The sequence below is a fragment of the Solanum dulcamara genome, chromosome 7 (genome assembly GCF_947179165.1).
Source record: "Solanum dulcamara chromosome 7, daSolDulc1.2, whole genome shotgun sequence".
Taxonomy (NCBI): Eukaryota; Viridiplantae; Streptophyta; class Magnoliopsida; order Solanales; family Solanaceae; genus Solanum; species Solanum dulcamara.
The window spans coordinates 70598022-70610710 of NC_077243.1; positions in this window are offsets into that span (position 1 = coordinate 70598022).

Sequence of the window (12689 nt, forward strand, 5' to 3'; positions counted from 1 at the left end):
CGAATGATCCCAAAGGGGAGATAACGTAACACCCCTCAAAATATTTCCAAAGATTTGGACCCTTCTTGTGTTCAGGAGGGGTCGAACCCGAGTATCTTGAAGTATATTCGTGAGTTAAGATAAGTCTATGAGGGACTGAGTAGTGTTAGAGGTGATGTGGGGTCACCAAGGACCCCTAGGACCGAGCTAAGTCCAAAAGATCTGACGTGGCTAAGTTTAGGATGAGTTCGTATAAGGGTTGACTTTTAACGACCCTATCTTTTGAAGGACCCCACGACCTATCAAATTAAAGGTCGTCGAGTCTTCTTTTCAACGCCACCAAGAACGTAAATTTTGGAGTTCGGAGTCAAAAGACATGAAGATCCTAAGATGAACTAGCACTGCAGGAATTTCATTTCTGGCCTGGGTTGCAACTGCTGGGGAAATGGCCTTGGCGCTGTAACGGCGCGACGCGCCACTATCGCGCCAGAAACATGCCTCAGTAGTTTGGTCCTTGGCGCGATGCGCCACTAAAAGTTGTGTAGGGTTTTTCAGGCTAAATTTCCAGAACCCAGAAAATATGGCCTTGGCGTTGTAGGGGCGTGACGCGCCACTATCGCACCAGAAACATGCCTTAGTAGTTTGGTCTCTGGCACGGTGCACCACTACGAGGTGTGCAGGTTTTAGGCGTATTCAGCCTGGCGCTGCAATGGCACGACACGCCACTATCACGCCAGGTGCATTTTTGCATATTTTTCAGAACTTTTGAGAAGGGGCAATTTGGGAATTGCCCCAAATTATATATGTATCATCCTAGACTATTTTGGGATCATTTCTTCAGCCTCACTCTCTCTCTAAAAAGCCCTAGAAGCTTCTCTCTCTCTCTTCTTCTTCTTCTCCATTTCCAACAAAAAGAGTCCAAGAGCTTCAAGATTTGAGTCCTCCATTGAAGACCCAACCACAAGGTTTTCTTCAAGTCTTCACTAATGTATGTAAGGCCATCTAAAACATAGGGTGAGTCCACCTATGTGCCCTACTCTTGCTTGAGGTTAGATGTCCATAGGAATGGAGTTTCTTGGTATGGTTTATGCTTGTATGAACTTCGTCCCCTATGTATTTGATTCTCTATGTGTTGATGTTGTTGAGCCAAGAAGTTCCTAAATTGAGACTTTATGTGAGTATGAGTTGATGAAGATGAGTTGTTAAATATGTTTTATTGATCTTCTTAATTATGTGGATTATGATGAAGGATGCTACTTTCTTAAAATTGTTGCTTATCTTAAATTGTTGACTTAAAGCCTTGGAGTTGTGATGAGTTTCAAAGATTGAGTAAATGGATAGAGAAAATGATTGGTTGTGCTTATATGTTGCTATAAATGTGCATTCAAATTTCTTTTAAAAGATATGACTGAGATTGACCGGATAGTATGATTGGAAGAGATTTGATCATGATAGAGTTGATGAGTTGACAAGGTTGTAATGAGACTTGTCGATATGATTTGATTGAGTTAATTGGATGGAGTTTTATGAGTATTGAGTCTTGGAAGGAGTATCAAGCACCGAATTGGGCAAGAGTAAAGTCCATACTCGAACCCAATAACTACATTGCCAAACGTAGGAGGGGATTGAACTGTTAAAGTCGGATATTTCCCCAAAATATTTGTCCTGACATTATAGGACTTGGTTGGATTGGATCCATGATTGGTTGATTCGTTCATACCCTGGCAAGGTATGAACGAATGCGGTAACAACGTCGGCTTGTTGTACTTTCACTGGCTCATAAGTGATGGTTGTCGGGTAAGAGAAACTCCCAAATAGGTCTTGATAGTACTCTGAGTCGGATTGAGTCAAATTGTATGTGATTGGTCCCGTCTAAATCATATCTTTGTTTAGACTTAGGGCACTTGATTGAGTTGTTATTTCCCTTGAGTTGAGATTCCGAGTTGATTTGTTTTTCTCTGATGTTCGTTGTATTCAGCCATTTTACATACTCGTACATTCCATGTACTGATGCCATTTGGCCTGCATCATTTCATGATGCAGATACAAGTACTAGAGGTCATCAACCGGTGCTCCATTGAAGATCCATATACGTTCCCAGCTAGTTGGTGAGTCCTCCTAATTCCTGGAGGATGTCGAGTCTTCTTTTACAGTTTTGTTGTCATTTCCTTTATTTTGATTATTGGTAGCCATGGACTTGTCATTGGCACCTCTTGTACTTAGATAGAGGCTTCATAGACTGGAGTGTGGGGAGGTTGAACGGTTAATTCGAGGAGTCTTATTATTATTTTTGTTGTTGAGTTGATAAATGTTTGGCCTTCGGCCCTCATATTTCGAATAGTATTTCATTAATTAAGTTTCCGCTAAGAGAATGTGATTGAATGAAGGTGTGACTGGACCAGGTGGTTCGCTCGGAGGTCAGAGATGGCCTTCGGGTGCCGTTTACTTCTAGGCTACTCTCCCGGGGCGTGACATGTGGGTACCACTCATGGACCATTTTAGATCGTGACAGAATGAGGGAAATTTGAAGGATTTGGGTAGTTATAGGTTTAGAATATAAGATTAAAACAGCGTAGCTTAGAGATTAAATGAGTCAAAATTTACTAAAATACTCTAATTAAAAGACAGACAGTGGAATGGGGGAGATAGGCGGTGCGGTCAGTAAATCTTACTAACCTCTCTTCTCCATTGCCTAACGCCTGGTGTTCTGGGGGAAATTTCTCAGGAGTTTTTGGTGAATTTTACATAGCTCGCCATTAAGGTCAGCGTGTCGCCGACTTGTCCTGTCCCTCGCTCAAAATTCCCTTTGCTGCCAACCTTTTAGATGTTTTTGGCGAGAAGGATCTACTCGCTGAATCTATTTAGCGTATCCCCGAATCAACTGTTTCCTCGCCTAAATATTTTCTTCTGAGAACATTTGCTCTGCTAACGTCTATGAATATTTTGGCGAGATACTCTTGCTCGCCTTCCCTATATGGCGAGACGCCAAGGTCTATCTCTCCTCACCAAAAGTTCCTGATCACTGAGCACTATTTTTCAAAACCAAAAGGCGAGCCTTTGACCGCTTTGGCAAGTCGCAGATGCTGCTTTGGCGAGCTTCAGGCCAAAATTTTCATTATTTTCCCTTTTTAACTCAATATTCCAACTTTTCAATTTTCGAGGCCTCACACGAACTTAAGCAATACTTTTAAGTTAATCATTTTTTTCAAGATTTTGTAGTTGACATGTCATAAATGAACATGCCATAAAGCATTTGACTCCAATAAGTAAACAGAATCAAAATTCTTATTGATATTTTCAACATCCATTACATTCAGTTTGAAAAGCCACTTAGTGAGGTAACCCCTTTCTAAGAATATTTCATTCTTACCTATGACAACTTTTTCACTAACAAGGACACACCTAAACTAATTTTTATTAGTAATTCGACTGAAATTATGTTTTTCTCAATAAAAAGCTGCTCATCGAATTCAGCAATAGTGTACCTTGAAAATTCTTCTCTCACAGAAAAAACATGTCGAGTGGCATAGTCAACAAACCACTTCTTTGGATTTCCAACCAAGTTGAACTCCCATAATACTTGAACTTCCATGTTACTTCTTGTCGGATGTTTTGTTATCTTCCTCAATCTTGAGACGAATCACAAGATCTTTGAGCTTCATTTCTTTGTATTTGTTCATTAGATATTTTTTAAGTCTCTTTACGAAGGAGGTGACTTTTCAATAACTGGGCCTCTTGAAATGCTTCATTAAACACCATTCCCTCAGCAATAAGGTCATGAAAAATAAGTTGAAGCTCTTGAAACACGGTTTCAAATGTTTTGCTATCTATCATTTTTTAGTCCAAAAACTTGGCAACCACAAACTTTTTCAAGCATGCGTCTTCATTTTTATAATTTTTCTCAAGTGCAATCCAAAAGTCTTTTGAATTAGTCAATGAACTGTAAACATCGTACAACTCATCCTCTAAATAACTTAAGATGAATCCTCTACGTAGGAAGTCTGCCTGTTACATTGCCTCAATAATCATGAACTTTTCTTGTTTTGGCATATCAGCAACAGGCTCTAGGGTTCTTAATTAGTAAACGTCTGCATACCAAGAGTGGTAAGCTTGAAAAATACCCTTTGTTTCTATCCTTTGAAGTTCACTCAAGAGAATTTGAGGGTTTCTTTGATGGTGGCAGAACAGTTCGGCTTGGTGCGGCAACAATCACAAAAGTAGTAGCACTTTCTATTGCCATTTTTTTTACTTTAAAAATGGACAAACTTAGTTCCGTAAGCAATAAATAGGATTGCAAAACTTATCACAATAACAATGATGAAGTTTTTATATTCTTCAAATCATCGTCAAGTATCAACTTTAATATTCTAGTGAAGGTTTTATACTCTTCAAATTGAAATATTAATTCACACTTAATATTTAATGATTTGTTGAAGTTTTTATATTTTTCGAACAAAATACACATTTTGATTTTTCCGATAAATTTTTTATATTCTTCAAATCGAAGAAGTAGAAAATCAAAAGATTTTAATCTCCAAAAAATTAGATACTATTACATTTCAACCGGAGTAAAAACCACACAAATTTTAGTCTCCAAACAATAATATAGATTAATAAAAAAGAATAATTTCCTATGATTGTTATCCAATTTGTATTAGAAAACCACTTAGAATAAAAAGAATTGTAGAACAGAAACTTTTACAAAAATAATAAAGAACAAAGTTTCTAGCAAGTTTTCAAAATCAAAAATTAAAACTAGTAAGAAAATAGAATCTGTAAGAAAAATAGAAACAATATTGACAAGAAGAAAATAGAGCCCACTGTATGCACAGTGTGTCCTTAAAAAAATTATTCCCCTCAAGTACCAGTGGTTAAGTAAATATAACCTCCTAGGATAGAACGACTTCGATCATATCGGTACGAAAAGCAACGTTGTCAGTGAGCCACTCATACGAATACTAGATTTAGTTATGCAGAAAAACAAAAACAAGTCCAAAAATTTCATAGTGAAAAGTCTAATAAATCATATGTATTTATAGCCAAAAAATATTGTTTCTGAAATTTTACAACCTTCCAAAATAGTAACTAAGACATGGCTATTCGTGAAAGTTTGCAATATTTTAGAACAATCATTAAATATGGTGAGAAATTTAAATAAAACGAGAAAGACATTTTAAATAAATCAGGTCGAGCAGATTCAATTTTAGGTTGGATCATTTCGGTTTGCCATTTAATGATTAATTAGGACATCACTCGTTTCAAGCTTATATACTTACGACTAATGATTCAGGTTCTAGGAATAGAGTTACGAGGTGTTACATTATTATTCAAGTTTTGTCATATTAATATATGTAATTAAATAGTAGGTATCAAAGCCGACACCGAAGCCGAGCAAATGACGATGATGATGATGCCAGGGGGTCCCTCTTTCCAACCCATTTAACAACTAGTAAAAGTGTTTCCTTATTTAAACACTTGAATTTTTCTTTCCACCCCCAATGAGAGAGAATTGACTTTTACTAAAGTATAAGAGAACACTTCTGCCACGACCCACCACATCGGACCGTGCAGGCACCTACTCTAAAATATCATTCGAAAGTTTAACAAATACCAAAATAATAGCCTAAAGAGTCAGGAATACACCATAATTAAATTTTAAAACTTTAAGGTTTATTACAAGGAATATTCCAACATTCCCAAAGATACTAGTCTAAACAGGTACAACAACTTCTAAGAGTATAAGATATAAATAGAATAATGACACAACTCCTGTTACACCCCACGCTTTTAAACTATGAGACGCATTCCTAACCTTCTTGAGAATGTCCATGATACCCCTACTGTCCACACACATAAACCAACTCTAAGGAAAGAAGAATGCGATACCCCGAGGGAGGAAAGGTTGGAAATAGAGTCATTAGAATTCGGAAAGAGATGGAGGCCAAGAAATGCGTCGTAGGACTCGATTTACCTACGTAAGATACTAATTTAGAATTCTTATACACTTGAACTACTAAAGGAAATACCAAGATTATGTAGCACGGATTACAAGGATTCTTAAAATAAGATGAGATTACGAACTTACGGGGAAGAGAAAAAGATGACACGTGGTAGCAAGAGGAGGTGCCACGTGGTAGCAGGTGACCCAACTGCTTGGGGGAAAGTAGGTGACCCACCTACTTAGGGCGTGCCACACCAAGGACATGTGGCAACCCCTAATTGGTTGCATAGGTACGCTGGTCCAATAAGGGTTGGACACGTGTCACCCTTAGGGGATAACACGTGTCACATCCTAAGCCCACCTATATATGTATATTATGTGACTAAAAATTCCATTCCTTATCTAAAACTTCAGCCAAAAGCTTGAACAAAGGAAAAAAAAGAAACCTAAGACTAAGAGAGAGTACTATGGCGGCAACAAGGAAAAAAAAGTAAGCTTCCACTTTTTCTTCATAAATTAATTATCTAAGGTTTTCCTAAACCACGTGGAGATGTATATATGTATCTTACAATGTCTACGGAATCATCTGTTCAGCTTTACGCCTAGAAGAGTAAGAAAGAAGAAGCGAAAAATACTACGAACCAAAGAGAGAGGGCTACGAGTTTGGGGCTGCCAAGGTAAGCCTCCGACTTTTATTCTGTGAATTAATTATTTGAGGTGTCCCACAATTATATAATGGTATTTTATAACATAAAATTCCAATTTGGGGCAGATAGGAAGCGATACAAATAGTCCGTGCAATTTCAGCACGTTACAGAAGTTCTGAGTCGCAATTTGGTAGTTTTGGCCCATTTCGGGTAAGGTAAGGTTTCTCCTTTCAATTTGGAATTTATGATGTTATTATAGAGTGTTTTACACGCCCTATAGGTGTCTAGAAATGTGAAAATGTCATAGAAACGCTTGACGTTCAAAACTAACTAAATTGGAGTCGCTATAGTTAAATTGTAGTCGAAGCAAGAGGTTGCGCTTGTGGTGTGCTGCTGCAGGTTGTGGTGGTGTATTCAAGGGCCTAAGAGTGTTCTAAAGGAGGTGTGGGAGCTTCTGGTTGCAGCCACATGACCCCTCATTTCGTATAATTAAAGGTTTTGAGAAATCAAGACTAGAAACCCTATTTTGGTATTGTAATTTTCAGCAAGTTGTTGGAGGTTATGTTATATAATGTTGCCATGTTTTATGTGTATATGAGCTGCAGGTTGTTGCTGTTGGTTGTCTGTAGTGATTAGGGATCTAATTGGAAATTCGTATAGGGGTGTTATAGAGGAGGTGCTGCCCGATTTTTGTTAACTCCTTAACTAGCTAAAGAACTAGTCGAGAAGACGAGCGAGGAAATGAGTTCTATGAATACTCGTGTGTAATTTGAGATGCTGAAAAGTCAAGGATGGTTGATATTCGTATTGCTTCCGTGTTGACTATGTTTAAAGGACAACGAAGCGAACATGATAAAGAACAACTCGTAAGAGGTATGTAAAGCTTTCTCTTGGCATTTTTTTGGAATAAGTATGTAAAGCCATCTTTCTTTCCTTTTGGCACGTATTAGCTGAAGTGAATAGTAATTTGAACATGCATGTTTTTATGATTCACAGAATATAAGTGCAGGTTTCTGATTTGATATTTTATCCCCTGCTTTTCTATTTCAGAGATTCTTCCAGTTGTGTTATGTTATGTTTTACATACTCAGTACATATGTCGTACAGACCCTCTTCTCTCGGGGGGCTGCATTTTATGCCCGCAGGTACAGATATAGGTTTTGGGAGTCCGTCAGCTTAGGATTCCATTCAGCTCAGTTGGAAGAGGCTTTATTGTCTTGGAACCTAGTTTTTGGCACTGGTCGCTAATGTATATCATTGTCCTATTATTCAGGGGTACGATGGGGGCCCTATCCCGCCATATGTTGTCGTTAATATTTTTAGAGATCTGCAGACATATATATGTGGGTTGTATGTGTCGATTTAGTTCAGCTGGGTCTACATGATATATGGTATATGTTATTATGTTATGGCAGCCTTGTCGGCTTACGTGCCCTTTCATGTTATGATATAAATAAAAGAGGCTACAGATATATGAAATGCTATGACCCATTAGGGGTTCTCATGTATGTATCGTATTATTTGTAGTCCGGCTTGACTATACTTGATTGATGTGCATTACGTTATCTATAGTTGACTTGACCGCAACTGATAGATATATATACAGGGGTCTAGGTCAGACCCCAGTCGTGGCCTATGGGGTTGGGTCGTGATAGAAGTGGTATCAGAACAGTTCGTCCTTGGATTATTTACAGACCGTGTCTAGTAGATTCTTTATTATCGATGTGTTGTGTGCCATATCTATAAACAACAAGCTACAGGACATTTAGGATGTTACTTTTCTTTCACATCTGAGATCGTGCTATTGATCTGAGTCATAGGAAACCTTCTTATACTAACCTTAGATCTTAACAGAAGGACGACATCAACGAAAGTAAGTGGCTGACGATATTGGAAGTCACAAGGCATGCAGGTAAGCAAAGGCACGAAAGATATCTGTTGGGTAAGGTATTGACATATGATTGAAATATAAAGGTGAAACTTGAAAGGGAAAGTAGATAGACAAGTGCAATAGATGCAGTTCAAAGTTGGACATACGAGGTAAGTCCATTATTTCTATATTGTTGTTGATATTGAACGCCATATGTGGCTGCAATATGAGATGCTATTGAAAGCCCTGTGCTGCTGTGATATGATATGAATGTATATATGTTGGCCCTGTGAAGCATTATTGGTATCTTCTGCGTGTAGGTTGTGGGATAGTAAGGGGTATAGGGGAAACTCTGCCAAAATTTTCCCATTAACAAGAAAAGGGTATGAAACATAGACTCTTAATATGCCTTGGAAGTTGATACCGAAGTACCCTTATTATGTTTAACTAAAGCTGTAGGAGGTACTCTCCGTGCCGTCGATAAGGGACATAAGGTATAAAGGAATGACGCATGTACATAACGTCGCCCCGAAAATAATGGAACCCTTAAGAGACAAAGATGGAAAACTTAAGGAATAAATGGCGCAACTCCCATTCACACCAAGAAACAAAGTATATAAGTTGGATTAAAACTATTACTCCGAGGTCACCTTGGATAATCATCGTCGGAATACAAGTGTTGCCTAGTTAAGAGTTGCAAAGACTACCAGTGGGTATTACCCTTTCATAAAGATAAGTAGAAGGTGGCCGTGGATGAGTTGTTTCCTCGATCACATTAATCAAGTACAGATTAGTAGACGAGATATCACCTTATGTATGGGAAGGCTCTTGTCGCTTCATGATTTAGCCAAGGTTCCGTACATGGATAATCAAGTTATAAAATATGTAGAGAGATGAAGACCTGATACAGTACCAAGTAGGTTAGGTAAGGAGATTGAATGCCATTGAGACTAGACATAGAGACGTAGAGCAAGGTATAAGCAGATAAAGGGGTAAGTACCCTCTAAAAAGGGGAAATCAATGAGAACAATTGCAAGGGTAAGGCGGAGGCAATGATGTGGCAACATAATTAAGATGGTTGTTTAAAATCCAATAAGATCCCTTGCTGAGCCAAGTTAGGAAGGTCTAAAAGTTACCACTAATTAGATAAAAGTCAGAATGTCATGTAAGGCAGTGTTAAGAAGCTTTTAACAAGATATTGAATGACATCATGCTAGACCAAAAGCCAAAATATTGGCTATAGAGTTGGACGCAAGTAGTGTTGCGATAGATAAAGAACTAAGGAAAAAGAATAGGAAACCTCCTATGGTAGGAGATGAGAAGATTAAAGAGTGAATAAGGGAAAAGAAAGAAGTATAACAAGATGGGACAAGCAAGTTCCAATGTGAGTGAGATGTGTATAGTAGAATAAACCAGGAGATGGAAAGACTACGTCTACCTCCTACAAGTTACATCAGAATGATTATGTAACCTACGGGTATGTATATATAAGAATCATGCTAAGTGAGTAAGTACAAGATACAAGGAATAGGGGTCAATAATTACAAGGCAATTATGATATTTTGGATACCCCACCAAAAGCTACGAAAATAGGTTAAGCCAAACTGTTAGGATGAAATTAGTACCACGGGCAAGGTAAGGCATGGTGATGATTAGACCAAAGGTCTATCCCGATACTGATTGTAGGATGAGGGGGAAAACAACAAGGTAACACACGAGACCTAGCAAGACAACGCTAAGGTATTTCTCAGATTAAGTTGAACACCTTCTCATATTCTCATAAAAGTAAAGGATGACACGAGATAACGTATTTAAAGTGTTATAAGATGGGAAAAGGAAATTGTGAAATGGTTTAACCAAGGGGATCAGAACTAACCAGTTACCAGAAGATGGCGGACTTATATGCCAAATTTCTTCAGAATTATACCAGGTAATGATAGACATGGCAAAAAACAACTATGAGAGCCATTATATGAAGGGACTTCAATATTATTCAGTAGCCCACCCTAAGGATTGGAAAAGAGAAGGGAAGAGGAAACCCACAAGGTAGAGTGCTAGTTAAAGTTTTGAAAGAAGCTGAGAAGGACTACACGAGGCTAAGGATTCCCAAATTATCAATGTCATTACGGACCTATTTTATGCTCTACAAGAGTAGGGTACTATATGGGTTATTGTGAGTAGGCTAATGAATCAGCACATTGCTTTCAATCAAGACCACCTATGCAGCTGAAACTAGGTAAAGTTATAGGTCAAGGAGGTAGTAAGACTCTATGAGGTTTTTCCAGCTATTATCGCAGATATAGAGACTTCAATTATAATTAACGTCTGGAGATAAGTCCAAGAAGAGATCGGGAACACAGGTAGGTCATAGTACCACAGGTTTTCCTCGAGCTACTAGATAGGCTGAGCGTATTATCAAACGCTAGAAGATATATTGCGAGCCTGCGTGGTTGGCTTCAAGAGTAACTGGGATGATCGTCTACCACTTATTTGAGATCGCCTATAAGAATGGCTATCATTCCAGTATCCAGATAACCCACTAAAAGATGTTGTATGGTAGAGTGTGTAAGTCCCCCTATAGGGGAATAGACTAAAGGCCCTGACATGATGGAGCAAGCTATTGACTAGCAGCCTAGAGTCGGCAGAAGTGACATGCAGATAATCGAGATCGATAGTTAGAGTTCAAATTGATGAATAGGTATTCATAACAGGGTCACCCAAGAAGGGAGTAATAAGATTCGGTGAGGAAAGAAAACTTAGCCCAAAATATATTAAACCTTATCAAGTTGCTTGTAAAGTGGAAAAAGTTGCCTGTAAGTTGAACTCACCACCTGATCACGAAACTCTATGCCCAGTACGTCTAATACGTATACTTTACAAATGTACTAGTGATCTACCTAGAGTATGTCCCATAGATGATGTCCACGTAATGGAGTCCGAGGAGGAACAACCTATAGCCATCTTGGATCGGCAAATTAAAAGGTTGCGATCTAGGATATGACTTCCATCAAGATATTGTGGCAAAATAAAAACCAGAAAAAGGATGACCTGGGAAGTCAAAAAGGAGATAAGGAGAAGATATCCGTACTTGTTCGCTATATACAAAGGTAATCTAACCTCCTAATTGAATTGAGAGACGATGCATATACAGAACCCCCAAAATCCTTATAAAACCCTATAAGCTGAGTTAACATTCGAGGATGAATGTTCTAAAGGGGGGAAGGATGTTATACCCTGCACTTTTGAACTTTAAGACGTGTTACTAACCTTTTTGAGAATGGCCGTGAGACCCCTACTGTCCACACACATCAACCAACTCTAAGGAAAGAAGAATGTGATACCCCATGGGAGGGAAGGTTGGAAATAGAGTTGTGAGAATCTGGAAAGAGTTGGAGGCCAAGAAATGAGTTGTAGGACTCTATTTACCCACGTAAGCTACTAATTTAGAACTCTTATACACTTGAGCTACTTAAGGACATACCAAGCTTATGTAGCACGGATTACATGGGTTCTTAAAATAAGACGATATTATGAACCCACAGGAAAGAGGAGAAGATGACACGTGGTAGCAAGAGGAGGTGCTACATGGTAGCCTAGAAAAGTGCCATGTGGTAGACTAGGAAAGTACCACGGGGAAGTAGGTGACCCACCTACCTGGGGGAAAGTAGGAGACCCACCTACTTGAAGGGAGGGCCCCACCAAGGAATGTGGCAGCCCCTAATTGGTTGCATAGGTACGTTGGTCCAATAAGGGTTGGACATGTGTCACCCTTAGAGGATGACATGTGTCACCTACTAAGCCCACCTATATATGTATATTATGTGAATAACAATTCCATTCCTTATCTAAAACTTCAGCCAAAAGCTTGAACAAAGGAAAAAAAAGAAACCTAAGACTAAGAGAGAGTACTATGGCGGCAACAAGGAAAAAAAAGTAAGCTTCCACTTTTTGTCCATAAATTAATTATCTAAGGTTTTCCTAAACCACGTGGAGATGTATATATGTATCTTACAATGTCTACGGAATCATCTGTTCAGCTTTACGCCTAGAAGAGTAAGAAAGAAGAAGAGAAAAATGTTAGGAACCAAAGAGACAGGGCTACGGGTTTGGGACTGCCAAGGTAAGCCTCCAACTTTTGTTCCATGAATTAATTATTTTAGGTGTCCCACAGTTATATAATGGTGTTTTATAACATAAAATTCCAATTTGGGGCAGCAAGGAAGCGATACAAATAGTCTACGCAATTTCAGCA